At 45.3% G+C, this 16,309-nt stretch overlaps 1 long non-coding RNA gene across 1 annotated transcript; it reads left to right on the top strand.

The window, feature by feature from the left end:
* Window positions 1-1,278: 1,278 nt before the first annotated feature.
* Window positions 1,279-6,220, top strand: LOC126646742 (uncharacterized). The gene is made up of 2 exons (XR_007630380.1): window positions 1,279-1,754; window positions 2,899-6,220. It is a non-coding gene; the product is annotated as an uncharacterized LOC126646742 (long non-coding RNA).
* The last annotated feature ends 10,089 nt before the right edge of the window (window positions 6,221-16,309 follow it).

Here is a 16,309-nt window from a genome sequence, read left to right as displayed (position 1 = left end):
ATGGGGGAACACAACAGGGGGAAGTCTTCGAGAAAGGAGAGAAGATAATTCAGATTCTCCTAAGAGCTGATTTTGCCATTAAACAAAGTAAGATCAAGGGACCTGTTCAGGAAATTCAGTTCCTAGGAGTGAAGTGACAAGATGGACACTGACAGATTCCAATAGAGGTGATTAAAAAATAGCAGCCATGTCCCCACCAACCAGCAAGAAGGAAACATAGGCTTTCCTAGGCGCCATGGGCTTTTGGAGGATGCATATCCCTGAGTACAGTCAGATTGTAAGTCTTCTCTACCTTGTGACACAGAAGAAAAATTATTTCCAATGGGACCCTGAACAACAACAGACCTTTGAACAAATTAAACAGGAGATTGCCCGTGCAGTAGCCCTTGGGCCAGTCAGGACAGGACAGGACCGGACGTGAAGAATGCATTCTACACTGCAACCGGGGAGAATGGTCCTTCCTGGAGCCTCTGGCAGAAAGTGCCTGGAGAGACACGAGGACAACCACTGGGATTCTGGAATTGGGGATACAAAGGATCTGAAGCCAACTATACCCCAACTGAGAAAGAGATCCTGGCTGCTTATGAAGGAGTTCAAGCTGCCTCAGAAGTGATTGACACTGAAGCACAGCTCCTCCTGACACCCTGACTACCAGCACTGGGCTGGATATTTCAAAGGAAAAGCTCTTTCTACACATCACGCCACCGATGCCATATGGAGTAAGTGGATCGCTTTGATCACACAGTGAACCTGGATAGGGAATCCTAATTGCCCCAGGATTATGGAAATTATCACCAACTGGCCTGAAGGTGAGAGTTTTGGACTGTCTTCTGAAGAAGAAGAGGAGCAGGTGACATGGGCTGAGGAGGTCTGTCCCAGTTTAAATGAGACAAGGGTCTTTTGCTGAGGATGGATTAGGAGAAAAAGACCCAAACTTCTCTTTCTAGGCAATCATAAATCTGAAATTAAGAGGCTCCGATTGAAGGAGGTGGGGAAGTGTGGCTGGTGTGTGTGCCAGTGGGCAGAGGACCTGCTGCAAGCTGCAGAGCTGCCTGGTTTCTTCTTTCTTCCTGCCAGAGGAGAATTTGCTGTTGCTCGCTTCTCAGCTGTTGCTGGTTGCAGGCCCTACTTAAAACTAATCCTAACCAGCTGAAGTTCGTGAGTTTTCTTCCATTGGGAGAACTTTCTGTTTTATTGCTGGTTTTTTTTCCTTCCCCCCTTCCCCCTCCCCCCCTTTTTTCCAGTGTGGGAAGGGAAGGGGTGTTGGGGCCTTAGCAATTCTGCATGATTATTCTGAGTTCTGAAAAGGTCAAGAGGTAATGGTAAGATAAACAAGAAACGGCTTGCTGCTGCAGGAATGCAGGAGTCAGCAGAAACAGGATGGGAAAAACAGTGATAACAGAAACGGTATGCAAATGTGGGTTTCAAAACCACAAATCGGTGGGTTACCTAGGGCGCGTGGACAGCGCGTGCTGACCAATCGTGATGGCGTGCTGTGCTCGTGTTCGCGTGGACAGGACTCAGAATAATATAAATTGTACAGCCTAACAATAATAAAACTGGATTTGAACTTGCATCTTGTGGATGTGTGTGTGGTTCTCTCCCGCTCGCTTGCCTGCCTGCAGCATCTGGTGAACCCCGACATACATGCTTGGGGACTATCGAACATCGGACTGCAGAACCTGCGAGGATCCTGCTGCCAGCGAGTTATAGCTGGGCACCAGAAGAAAGGCGGATCGTGCACGGACTGACCGGTGAGTCAGGAAGATAAGCAGGATGAGATTAACTGCGTTAGCAGTGGAAAAGGCGGTTGTCGATAGCCTAATGAAATTGGCTGATAAGACTGACGCTCAGTTGCCGCGTTCGGCGCTGATAGATTTACTATGTTGGTGTCACCGCCGTGGATTTTTCTCCTCCACGCAAGATATATATAAGACTGAGACATGGCAAAAAGGTGGGGGAGGACTTGTGGGAATCGGTACAACTTGGAACGAAAGGGGCAAAGACATTAGCAAAAACTTACCGTACTCTGCGAATACTGATTGAACGGCTACACGGCAAGGCGCAAGTCGCCGGGGCTGTTAAAGCTGCAGTGCGGCCTCCCGATAGCTCTCAAACAAAGGCAGAACGCGCGGCTGAAATGCAGGGTGTCTGGCCACCTCTTGGAGACCCCCCTAATTATCCTCCGTTGACATGTCCTGTCATGACTAAGGCAGAACAAATAGCGTGGGGTTTAGATGACGAATTACCACCGTGGAACCCCAGTAACGAAAAGCAATTGCCTGAAGTACAAATCGAAAGTAAAATACCGGGGCCGCCTCAGATCGTGATCGAACAACCCGCACCCCCCCCCCTCCCCCACCTCAAGCAGTGTGCCCTGAGGACGGACCGAGACGGGAGGGCGAGACAAGATGGAGGGCTGCTGGAAGACACGGGAAGGCAGAGGCGCCCGGAGCACACCCCCGCGCTGCTCCGCTTTACAAAGGACAGCAACTATGGAAGTCCGTAAAGCCCGCCCACGACATTCTTTGACTTTAAAAATGTTTTAACTTGAACAAGAGGCAAAACTATGTTTGCTTTGCAAGTTATAGCTTCACTACAACAGTCACAGATAGAAGACACGGAGTTAAGCATTGCTACTCTTAAGACTGAAAAACAAAAACTTGTGTGACAGTGGTGTCTGAAACCTTTCAAACGCAGGAGCTCCCTAGGGCTGTTGCTGCTGTGTTAGTTGAAGAGAGCCTGGCTAGCTTGAAGAGAGCGCAACTAGTCTGAAAGGAGCTTGGATAGCTCGCTCGGTAAAGCATAGGACTGTGAATCCCTGGGTCATAGGTTCAAGACCCACTGCGGAACGAGGGGCTGACTGCGGCTCTGAAACATCCTTTTTTCTCCACGCAGACCCTCGGTAAAATTGTCTGACTGCTCTCATCTGTTTCTGCACGGTAACTACGTAGAACTGACAGAACTTTTAAGAGCAACGGTTTGTTAAGCTTTTGATAACAGTGAAAACAACTGGAAGAGGCAGATGGACAGAAACTGAGACCTGACTACATCCCAGACTGCGGAGATAGCAACATCCAGAGAGCACAGAGACAACATCGGCGGAGGAGAGCCCGCACAGAGCAGGACGCCTAGGCAGAATGATGCTGGGAGCAGAGTAAAGGCGGGGCCGCTGTTGATGCGGCTGCGCCGGGCTGCGGAGCCGGGACGCTGCGGGCTCCAAGCCAGAGCGGGGCATGCTGCTGCCTGCGCTGAGGGGAGTCCCGGAGGACCCAGACCTGCAGGGCTTAGCACTTGTGGTGTTAAGACAAAGCTGCTGAAACTGCAGCTGATTCAAAAAAAAAAAAAAAAAAAAAAAAAAAACCAACCAAAAAAAAAAAAAAAGGAAAAAGGGAGTTTTGAAGAGAACTTTCATGTGCATGGTGGTGTTTTTCACTGAGTTTGTCACAGTTGACAGAGAAGTGGAACTTACTGGGGAATAGTTAAAGGTTTAAGAGGTCTATAATTGATTCTGGTTACTTGGTTAAAGTGATTTTATAATTGCAGATTATACCTTCTTTTCTTTTCCCCTTTCTGGCATTAGGTTAAGATACATTTCAGGTGGGAATTTAAAATGTACACACATGATTCTTTGTCTTTTTTTTTCAGTTCACCTGACGTTATTTCTGTTATACTGCATAGCTTTTGGTATTCTAAAGCAAGGCTAACTCACTCAGAGATCAAATTATTGTCAAAAAGCATTTTACACACTAAGCATATTTTCAAAACAAAAGAGGGGAGGAGAATATGCATGTACATAAACAGATCCTGGATCAGAAATGGATCTCATTTAGGTTTGTTAGGCCTTTTTGTTTCCTTGTATTGATTCCTCTTCAGGACAGGTGGAATTGCTGAACATGACCACCAGAGATGGCAGACTGAAAAGCACTGAGAAGCCAACAATACTTAGGAATCTGAGATCTGTGGTTGAAATGAAAAATATAATAAAAATCCCAGCTATGTGTGAATGAAGGATGATTGAGGTGGCCACCTTCTGAATGACTGGGAAAAAAGCTGCATGAGTGAAAAAAGCTGCGCAGATATGTGTGTGTGAACTTAAATACTTAATGAATATTAAGATTTTAAGAGAATGTGTTATATAGATTTAATTATGGTAAGTTGATGCTGCTAGCCTTCGGAGATTGGAAGCAGATATTGAAGATATTGCAAGTTAATGCTGGTTAAAATTGACTAAATGGTCTGTTGGTAAATATCAGGATGGTTTTTACCTATAATCAAGACAAGTTTGCTTGTGTTGTTTTAACCTCTCTGATCATAGTAGGCCAATCCAGGAACAAAGGTGGATAGCGGAACAGAGGTGGAGTACATAACATGAATATGACCGAATCATGGCTCAAAATGACACCAAGATCCTTGATTGGTTCTGTGATGAAAACTTGTGTATCCCTAGGGGGTGGATGGTCCCTCCCCAAAACATGGATCGGGTTTGTTTTGCGTTTCATAAATTACGGATTAGCAAACGCAAGGAAAAACGGCAACGTAAACAACAAAACTAAGGCTATCTGGTATTACCACCTAATTCTATCCAGCATCATCCCTGTCGCAGCCATCCACAACATTGACCCAAGACAAAATATGTGGGTTACTTGGGCCAATGTGTCTGGGGTTACAGAATTTTGTCTATCCCTCCAAAAAGCCAGTGATCCTTTTCGAACTTGTCTAATTGGTTATCCATACATACATTGGACAGACTTTAGCCATTTGGGAGTGAACTACACTGCTATTAATAACTCTTATTGGCAGTGGAGAGACGACAACTCACGGGGCAAATGTACAAAATCGTGTAATTGGCCTATTGTAAAAGAAGCACGTTTTTTACAACAGTTGATATATCAACTGAACGAGTCAGCACCTTTACCCTTACAAGAATTGGATTTGTGGGGATCATTTCCTCCTGTCATAAGTGTGAGCGATGTTTCTAACCAAACAAATTGTACCAATATATACCCAAAGATTTTACCAATCAATGGATCCGGAGTCGTCCATTTTGGAGACTCATGGAAACGTCTCATGCATGCCGACGGCGTAATGCAATAATATTTGGGCTACCAAAATGTGACTGGGCAATCTAATCATTGGAATACCTCCAAACATGCCGGGGAGTTAAATGTAGAAAATGTGTCTACTAAAATACTACCTGAGGGTTATTTTCTAATATGTGGTGATAGAGCTTGACCTGGTATTCCTTTTCGTCCCGTAGGAGGACCATGTTACATTGGAAAGTTAACCATGTTTGCACCTGCCATGCGTGACCTGGTAAGACAAACAAATCACATTCGGACCAAGAGAGATCTCAAAGACTTAACACCTGATTGTGATGACAATGTGAAACTTGGAACAGCAGGTGAAGCCGTTGCTTTGTCACTTTTCCTCCCAGGGGGCATGGCAGCAGCAAACTGGAAGAAAATTAAAACTTTGGCATGCTAGGCTGTAAAACAATTTAACTCTACTTCTGAAATCTTAACAGGTTTAGCTAGCGATGTAAATAGCTTGAGACATGCAGTTTTGCAAAATAGAGCAGTGATTGACTTTTAGCACATGGGCATGGGTGTCAGGATTTTGAGGGAATGTGTTGTATGAATTTATCTGATCATTCACAAAGCATACACAAACAGTTACAAGAACTTAAGGAACGCATGCATCATGTAAAAGAAGGATCTGCGGGATTGGATGCCTGACTGGCATCATGGGGAATAGGAGGTTGGCTAAAAGATGTACTGAAACAATGGTTGTCTATACTCATTTTTATTCTGGTTTTATTGCTTGTTGTTCCATGTATTTTTAGGTGTCTTCAAGATTGTATCATTCACAGCTTTGATTCTATGTTTAAGCGAAAGGGGGGAAGTGTTGGGGCCTTAGCAATTCTGCATGATTATTCTGAGTTCTGAAAAGGTCAAGAGGTAATGGTAAGATAAACAAGAAACAGCTTACTGCTGCAGGAATGCAGGAGTCAGCAGAAGCAGGATGGGAAAAACAGTGATAACAGAAACGGTATGCAAATGTGGGCTTCAAAACCACAAATCGGTGGGTTACCTAGGGCGCGTGGACAGCGCGTGCTGACCAATCGTGATGGCGTGCTGTGCTCGTGTTCGCGTGGACAGGACTCAGAATAATATAAATTGTACAGCCTAACAATAATAAAACTGGATTTGAACTTGCATCTTGTGGATGTGTGTGTGGTTCTCTCCCGCTCACTTGCCTGCCTGCAGCAAAGGGGAATTGAGTTTTTTTTGTTTTTTCTCTGATATACCCTGGGGAGTGTTGTTTTTTTCCCTTTCCTTCAACCCACCTGGCAGCAGCCAAGGATCTCTCAGCGCCGCCTGGTGACGGGCACTGGACATTACAAGTTCTGCTCCTCCAGTGACCCAACAGCGCCACCTGGTGACTACTATAGGACACTACAAGTTCTACACCTCCAGTGACCCAACAACGCCACCTGGTGAATGGTACAGGACATTACAAGTTTTGCATCTCCAGTGACCCGACGGCACCCCCTGCTGACTGTGGTTGGAACTGCACCAAAGGGTGCAAGAAATTGAACTGTTTAATTTTCCTTTTACCAGTTTATCGGTTTTGTTCTTGAAGGGGATTATTGGTGGGTATAGGAGTATTGCTTGGTTGTTTTACTTGGTTTTTTTTTGTGTGTGTTTCTGTTAATACACACATTCCTTTTAATAAAGGGCTGTTATTTTCCCTTTTCCTTAATTTGTTTTCCTTCAATTGGAGCCTCTTAATTTTGGATTTATAATTGCTTGGAAAGAGAAGTTTGGGTCTTTTCCTCCTAATCCATCCTCAGCAAAAGACCCTTGTCTCATTTAAACTGGGACAACTTACTATTAGTGAAGCCAAAGGAAAAACCATCTTTCCTATTTTGACGTTAGGACCTATACATCAGAATGTCATCGTCAGACCCATAGGCCGTAATGTTTGGGCAAGTTATGATCAGAGCAAAGGCAAATGGCAGTTGATCAGTACTGATGTGTGTATTCCTAAGGGACAGTTGGGATATATCTGTGAAAATACTGCTGTAGAAAATGAAGATTTATGCTTAGATACTGAAGATAGTGTATGTACTTTTGAAATGCTTCCCCATGCTAAGACCCAGTCAGAGGTATATTACGTAGGAAATAGATGTGCATGTGTTAGGACTTTTTGTGTTAATCTTACCATTGATAATTGTCATGAAGTAGCAAACAGTACTAATTTTTGTGTGTATAATTTTACTTGAATCATAGGTTGTGATTTTGATTGCACTGCTCCTGTAACCAGTAGACAACTAATTGAAGCTGATTACACACTGTATCATGATGTACCCAAATTACAAATAAGAATGAATATTGATCTCTTAAGAAAATGCTTAAGCACCCAGATATAGAGAAAATAGTCAAAAAGCAAACAGAACAACTCGGTGTATGCTTTGGCAAGTAAAACATGACACTGAAAGTATAAAGATAATTCTAACTAAAGTAGAGCAAGTGGGGGAACATCATTGGTGGGATATCTTTACAGGGTATGCCCCTATGGCAGCACAGGTGTTTCATTATTTGATACGTCCTATGTTGGTCCTAGTAATAGTAATAATTCTGCAATAGCTCTTAAACATCTGGCTGTGGTACAGATTGAGTACCATAATCAAAAGGATGCAGATAACGTGGGCAATGATAAATACCTACCAAAGCTCTTTTGCCCTTGACGAAAGAATTTGTAAGTCCTAAGAAAAAGGGGGACTGAAACAAGAGCAAGGCCTAAAAGAGTTAACTGAGATATCTTGCTCTGTTGAGAAACACCTGTTCTGCCTGAACTATTAGGAAAAACTCGTTCTGTTCTGCTCACTGGACCTAAACCCAAGAAGAATGCTAGAAACGCTATACAATCAAACTAGAGGCTATAAATTTAGACTAGGTAGACATTTGAATAGGGGAAAAGGGCTCAGAACCAAGAGTTTTTGCAAGCTTCAGTAGTTGGGGCAAGAACAATAGAGAGGTAAGAAGGTCAAAGTGAGGAAGAAGAGAAATCGACCCCCAAAATGGGGTGGAAGCACAGCCCCAAGGTCCACCCAGACTCTTCCTAGACTCCGCCTATAATCAATATGCATGATTAGATGTATTATGCAACCATGGATTTAGACTGTATAAATTACCTTGTTTTGCATTGGCGCCTTGGGGCAATTTTGACTAGCATGAGTTGGTGTTGTGGTTTTGCCCAACCAGCCAGCCCCTGGGGCTGAGGATGGTTTTGTCCAGGTGGATTTCCAGACAAAAAGCCAATCAAAACTCTTAGTGACACCTTTGCTAATTACATATTTAAGAAAAACGGAAGAGAAGGTTGGTTGTGCAGTTGAAATTAAGCAGCCATGTAGGAAAGGCAGCAAGTACCTAGTGGGGGTCAGGCCCCCTCCTCCTCCCCCGGCTTGGGCTGGGGGCAGGTGTAGCACTGAAGCTTCCCTTCTCTCTTGTAAGAGAGTGGAGAAAAAAAACAACTTTAGAGGACTGACTACTTGGACAGAAAGTACTGCAGAAGAATTCCGGCAAAGAGATAACAAAGTGTTCAAAGTCGAAGCTGGCAGCCGCAGGAGAGAGAAGGAAAGTTTGAAAGGAGGGCTGCTTCTTCCCCCTTTCGCTCTCTCCCTTCAGCAGGGAAAAGACTGAAAAATAATCCCTGCCACCTGTAGAAGTTTGTTGGGGTGAGGAGACATATACGGCTCACAAAAGAGCTTGTGGATGTACAAGGAAGCTGAGACTTCATGAGAAGGATTGAAATGAGGCAGAGTCCTGTTGAAGATTTATGACCCTGAGAGCTTATGCCAGAGCGAGGATGACTAGGGTAAGCTTGGGATCTCAGTGAGAGAGATCCATGCTGCTGGTGCTGGAGATTTGTGACCCTGAGAGAACCTACGCTGGAGCAAGAACGGCTCGGGTAGGGATGTTGGGATCCGTGTGTGGGATCCATGCTGCTGCTGAAGATTTATGACCCTGAGAGAGAAGCTTATGCCGGAGTGAGAACGGCTCGGGTAAGATGTTGGGATCCAAGGAAAGGATCCATGCTAGACCCATGTTGGAGAGGTCTATTCAAGGACTGTTCTCCCGTGGGGAGGGACCACACAGGAAAATAGGGGTGGACTCAAAAGCCATTATCCTCTGTAATCCTGTGGTGAAGATCCATGGTAAGCAAGTGTCCCCTTGCAAGTCCATGGAAGAGAAAACCTTCAGGGCCTGGGTAACCCCCAGCCTCTGGTCTTAGCCCAGGAGGGGGGTAGGCCCAGCCCTGGAGGCCAATACAGAGCAAGAGAAAAAAAGAAAAAGTTCCAACTCTGACGAGAGTACTGCAGAGTTATTGAAGAGACCTGGAGCTCTGAGAATGAGAAAAGAAACTGCTTCTCCTCCTAGGACTGATATAAAGCGGGGAGAAATATTTCTGTAAATACATAGTACTTTTACTTAAGTAGAATTGTTATAGATATAGTTCTTTAGTTTTAACTTGTTAGTAATAAATGTTAATATTATTTTCCCAAATCCAGTCTCTTTTGCCTGCATAAACCTTCTCTCAACTTACAATAATTGTGTGGGGGGTGTGAGACCAAATTGACCCAGAGCAAAACCAAGACAGTTGGCTTGCTCTCAACGTTGTCGAAATAAATACCTTACTGTTAAAAGATAAAAAAATTCTTTGAGCCGTTCTTCATTCCAGAGTTTTCAGCATCAGTTCCGCAGTCCCTGCCTTCAGGTTCAGGGTCTTGAGAGATATGGGAACAGTGATTGCCCGTGAAAATGTAGGAAAATAAATCACCAAGTACCATGGCCTTCTCCACATTGCTTGTCACTCAATCTCCTGGCTTATTTATCAGGCGACAGTGGCATACACTTTCTTTAGTTTTACTTTTCTGACCAAGGCACCTGTAGGAGCACATCTTATGTTTCTCCATATCCCTTGCCAAATTCAGCACCAACTATGCCTTAGCTTTCCTGATCCCATCCCAACACACCCGGGTGGTATCTCTAGATTCTTCCCGGGATACATGTCCCTGCTTCCGCTGCCTATGCATTTCCTCCTCATGCTTCAACTTGACCAGAAGGTCCTTACTCAGCCACACAAGTTTCCTGCCTCTCTTGCCTGATTTCTTACATATGGGAATTGAGAGCTCTAGTGCTCTAAGAAAAACACCCCTCAAGAGTGACCAGCTCCCTTCTGTTCCTTTATCATCCCCGAGGGTAGTTTCACAGGGGGGCTCCTCCACTGGTTCTTGTAAGACCTGAAAGTTCACTCTCCTAAAATTCAGGGTCTCGACTTTACTCTTTGCCTGCGAGTAGAATGCTTCTGGTGGTTGAAGAACTAACACTTTGCCAACCTCCTCCCTTTGATCAGGTGGCCTAGAGTAGACACCAATCATGAGGTTTCCTTTTTTGGTTTGTGTGACATGATGACCAAAGAACCAGGCAAGGGTTAAGGCTTACTATCTACGTCCTACACTGTCTTGGCTGAAGGAGGAGGTCCCAGGCAGCCAGGATAATCTTGTTGTGGCTCTGATGAACAGCACAGAACTCAACAAAGTCATATGACCGGCCAAAAAAAGTAACCTTTGCCTGATTAAAGACCATTTAAATATTAAAACACACACCCCTGCATATGTTACTAAACTTCTTGAAGTACATAGAATCACAGAATATTCTGAGTTAGAAGGGACCCACAAGGATCATTGAGTCCTACTCTTAAGTGAATAGCCCATGCAGGGATCAAATCCACAAGCTTGGTGTTATTAGCACCATGCTCTAACCAACTGAGCTATTGTATTTTTACACTCTTCTCCAATGGGGTCCTTCCCGTGAAGGTGCTCCATAGGGATAAGCTCCTGCTGAGAGTAACTCACACGATCCCCACATGGTCCACAGGATCAAACCTGTTCTAAATAACCTGCACATGCAAACATTTGGTTTCTTAAAGGTAGATGCATGGTCATAAAAGCCAAAACCTTGAGTACGGCACCAGCTACACAGCCAAGCATTCACCCATTTGGTTTGTCTCCTCCTTCCCAGACCCCTTTGTCTGACTGGACTCTGATAGAGGAGACCACCATCCTTTTCACATTGCTCCAACAGAGAGATAGTCTCCTGGGAGGGTTCTAAGTTGCCTTGTCAGACCCTACATGGAAGAGTAGGAGCAGATGATAATCTGCAGGGTTCACCAGGCCCAGCAGCCTCTCAGTGACACCATGAATGTGAGTTCCTGGTAGGCAGCAGACTTCTCTAGAGAAATCGCCTGGAAGGCAAACGGGTGCTTCGGTGCCTCTCAGGAGGGAATCCCCAATTACTAATACCTTTACGTGCTTTTCTGGTGGCACTGGTTCTAACGCGGGCGGGTGGTTAGGTCAGCTTTGCATGATTGGTTTGTCCTGGGTCCTGTTCGTTACTCACGTGCTCTTCAGTCTCCAACCCCAGAGCATCCTGTCAGTTATGTAGGGGCACTTCAGGAGATGGGGGAGGGTTCTTCCTTCTACTCCAAGCACGGACAAACATCCAGTCTCCTTCTTTTCGGGACTTGCTTCAGTCAGCTCAAGATTGAATTTCAGCTTACCTTCTACCTCTTGCGCAGCCTGAAGGCAGGCTGTTACTCAGTCTGGGACAGCATACAATACCACACATCAATCTTCTACTCGTATTCCAGGATACCATGCTGCCTGTCGAACTCCTCTTGTAACAGTTACTTGTCCCAGGAGATCTTCCAGTTGGGCATGCTTGCAGCTATGACATCCACCACTGCCTTTGGGTGCTAGGGGGACTTGCAGGTACTAGAGCTTTCACCCTGCCCTTTGCTCCTTGACCCCACGTCGTGGTTTGATCCAACCACTGCCTCTCTGGGCACTCTTTGCCCACATTCTCCACCAAAAATGTCATGGGTTTACTCTGGACCAATTTGCTCTCACACCCCCCACACAATTACTATAAGTTGAGAGAAGGTTTATGCAGACAAAAGACCTGGTTGGGAAGAATAATATTAGGATTTTTTGCTAGTAAGATAAAAACTAAAGAACTATATCTACAACAATTTGAATTAGGTAAAATTACTATGTATTCACAGAAATATCCCTTCCCCCTTTGTATCAGTTCAGGAGGAGAAGCACTTTCTTTCTCCATTTCTGGAGCTTCAGGTCTTTCAAATAATTTTGCAGTACTTGAAAGTTCTTCTTCTATTATCTCTAGGACCACAACTCTGATTTGTTGCAGCTGGAACTGTTTCTCTTTCTCTCTCTCTCTTCTATGTCGACCTCAGGGCTGGGCCTACCCCCCTCCTGGGCTAAGACCTGAGGCTGGGGGGTTACCCAGGCCTTGAATGGTCTTCCATGGACTGCAAGGGGACACTTGCCTACCATGGATCTTCACCACAGAGTCACAGGGGATAATGGCTTTTGAGTCCACCCCTCTTTCCTGTGGGGTCCCTTTCCATGGGAGAACCTCTCCATCATTGGTTCATCCCTTGGGCAACAGTTCTTCCATTCTCTGCTGTCCCTCAGGGTCACAAATTCAGCTGCGCCAGCATGGATCTCCCACTGAGATCCCAAGCCTACCCGGACCGTCTCGCTCCAGCATAGGTCTCTCTCTTTCCTTCATGCATTCCTCTGCTTCAGCGAGGGCTCTTTCATGAGCTGCAGAGGGTCGTCTCTGCTCCCCAACAGTTTTCAACAGGTGGCAGGGATTTTAGTTTTCAGTCTCTTCCCTGCTGAAGGGAGAGAGAGCAAGAGGGGGAGAGGAGCCCCCCCCCGCCTTTGCAACTTCTCTCCTCTCTCCTGCAGTTGCCAACTTTGACCTTGGGTACTTCGTTACCTCTGCCTGGAATTCTTCTGCAGTAGTCTTGTCCAGGCAGTCAGTCCTTCTCCCAAGTTTTTTTTCTCTACTCTCTTACAGGAGAGAAGGGGGGCTTCAGTGCCACACCTGCCCCCGGCCCAGGGCCGGGGGAAGAGGGAGACCTAACCCCACTTGGGGCCTGCCTCTCTCTACCTACATGGCTCCTAATTTCATCTGTGCAACTATCTTCTCTTCCATTTTCTTAAATATGTAATTGGCAGAGGCTTTACTAAGACTTTTGGTTGGCTTTTTCTCTGGAAATTCACCTGGACAAAACCATCCTCAGCTCCAGGGGTTGGCTGGTGGGCAAACCCACTACACCCCATCTGTCACTCCCTCACAGGGCTGCTGCTTACTCTCTCCCTATCTCTCCCCCCTCACCCCACCCCCTCTCTTAGTTTAAAGTCCTCCTAATGAGGTCAGCTATCCTATTGGCAAAAATACTTTTGCCTCACTTAGTGAGGTGGAACCACTCTGTCCCAAGCAGATGCTGATCCACAAACAGGGTCCCATGCTCATAGAACCCAAAACCCTGTCGCCAGCACCAGCTCGGCAGGAAATTATTTACCTGTGTTATTGGTCCCCTCCTCCTCCCGCCCTTTCCTCTCACCAGCAGGACTGAGGAGAGCACCCTCTGGGCCCCCATGCCCTTGACTACCGCCCTCAGAGCTCTGGGGTCATTGCTAGGGGAAACCTGGTGTCACAGATTTGCTCCTCCCATTTGAACTAACTGAACTTTGGTCCAGGCAGATGCTCAGCAAGTAGGACTATCCAAAGTTAATCCTACTATGTGAGGTTATCAGTGACAACCCAGCACCAAAAACAACTGTAAGTGCAGAAGACCTTTTTCGGAAGAATTATTCAAGGAGGGGTGCATTTATGTTGCTCAAGGAAGCTGTGCTGCCCAGGAAAGAACACCTTCCCATGGATACTTTGGCATGTTTTCTTCCCTTGCCTTACAGAGAGGTTAACTCCCTGAAAACATAAAATTCTTACAGACAACCTTGGAGGTCCTGTGAGAGGAGACCAGGCAAGCCATTAAAAATGCATGGAGAGGAAAAAGTGGCCTGTTTTCTCATGCCCAGTGTAGGTAGTGCCGTCACGTTAGTGTTCTCGACTTGCAGAAATAAATTTTCCTAAATCCTTCTGCTGCCTGGTATCTGGGGTAGGGGCGCGCAATATTCCCTCACACCAACAAACCGGTTTGGCTGCAGACTGGGCTGATAAGTGGCCAAAACTGCATGAACACAGTAGAAAATCTGACTACAAGCCAATCACTTGAGGCTATCAATATGTACAGCCAACAGGGTTCATTGAGCCTTCCCTCCATAGCAGCTGGTTGCACGGCAGTGATCTCCCCTCAAGTAGGGATGCCTTTCAAGGTTACACCTAGAGGCTGGGAGATCCCTTACCTGACACAAGGCATCAATGGATTGCTAAGTGACTTTTTTTGCATGCATGTGACATTTAAGATATGCATAGTAAGCTTACCTGATACCTTGGAGTTTTGATGTTTTGTTTTTTCAATTTTTGTAGATATTAGAAGTAGTTATGTAGTAAATGTAGATTTTAGAGTAGCAGCATATTATCCCTTTACCCTTTAACATACCAGCTCAAACCCCTATTACCCATTCCCATATCAATTCCCTAAATTCCACAGCCTGTTTAGTCTCTTTTTCAAGGTAGAATTGTAGAAGAAGACCCTAACCCTACAGAAGAAGATACAGCCATAGACCCAACAACCTTCAGGCCTAGAATTCTGGAAGGCCTCCAAGGACATTACGTACTCTGAGGAAGATGAAGATGAAGATGAAGAAGAGGGGGTTCCCAAAACACCCCCAGACCCAATTCCCAAGAAGTGCAGCGGGGGCAGAACCTGGGTGGTGGTTGGATGGGGATTGGGTGAAAATCATTATAAAAACTGTGGACTATTTCGGGAACGCGTGTTGAGGTATTCCAAAAAACCTGGGGGCTCATTAAAGTTTTTGTATCCTTATCTTATCTCCTACCTAATTTGCTTGGAGTCCGTTTTTTCCACACAATAACCTTTGCATCCCATACTAACTTTAGGTGTAGTCAATAGCAGACAATTGACTGATGATCAATCTGTTTTTATTAAACATTTTACATACCTAACTTTACTGATTAGAACTCAATAAAGTAACTACTAGATCAGATTTGTCCAAGTGGTCCCTGACTCTTCTCCTGCCACACCTGGACAGCATCAAAAGCATCTGTGGTGGGCTGACCTTGGCTGGATGCCAGGTGCCCACCAGGCCGTTCTATCACTCCCCCTTCTCAGCTGGACAGGAAATAGAAAATAAGATAAGGCAATTTACTAAAACAAAAGCAAAAGTTTGTGTGCACAAGCAAACAGAAAAAATAATAAACATAATTTTATCCTCTCTTTCCCATCAACAACTGCAGTGCGACCACTTCCCTGGAAGCAGGGCTTCAGTATGCATAGCAGTTGCTCTGAAAGGCAAATGTTGTAAATAACAAATGTCCCCCCCTTCCTCCTCCTTTACTTAGTTTTTGTATCTGAGCTGACGTCATATGGTATGAAATATCTCTCTGGTCAATTTGGGTCAGCTGACCTGGTTGTGTCTCCTCCCAGGATCTTGCCCATCCCCAGCCTACAGATGGGGGGGTGGAATGTTAGAGAATCAGCAGTACCCAAAACCCTGGTGTGTTATCAACACCTTTCTAGCTACCAATGCAAAGCACAGCACTGTGAGGACTGCTATGGGGAAAATGAAATCCAGCTTAGCCACACTCAATACAGCATCATTGGTGCCTGATTCTCATCTTTGGGTCTCCTTTGCTACTGAAACTGCAGTTATAGAAGACGGATTGGTGCCTGCGTTTCAGTCAAATCAACATTCGCTCCTAATCCTTCCCAACAAAGGGGTTGAGAATGACATTGCCAACCTTACTTATTGTCCTTTTACCCTTCACATCCTCAAGACTTTGCCTTCCCTAAAGGCTCCGTTTTAATCCCATTTAACCAGACCAACCTCATATCAACTCCATGACCTCTTTGTGACTGGCCTTGGGTTTCCAACACACACACACAAAGAGCATCCCACGGGCTCTGCACATTTTCATCCCTTTGCATGCAGGAGTTCCAGTTCTTTGCTGCTTGCATTACCAAACATGAAAACATAGAGACTAGATCCTTTTTCTCACGAGAACCTCTTATTGCTCAGAAAGAAGACTTTTTCATTAAACTTCCCCCGCCTCAAACTGACTGGAGTCCTCAGGTTACTTATATGTCCGCATCACCAAACGTCACACCATCATTTGGGGATATTGAAGAGATGAAGAGACCTTTCAGTGGGTGCCTCAGATGCCTCAGGAATGAAAGAAAGAATTATTCTCCCTCACCTTCACAGATTATTCTGAGTTGGAAG

Source organism: Myiozetetes cayanensis, unplaced genomic scaffold (assembly GCF_022539395.1).
Source record: "Myiozetetes cayanensis isolate MyiCay16 unplaced genomic scaffold, myiCay2020 scf388, whole genome shotgun sequence".
Lineage (NCBI taxonomy): Eukaryota > Metazoa > Chordata > Aves > Passeriformes > Tyrannidae > Myiozetetes > Myiozetetes cayanensis.
Note: the sequence above shows the minus strand (reverse complement) of the source record. Positions and strands in the feature narration are given on the sequence as shown.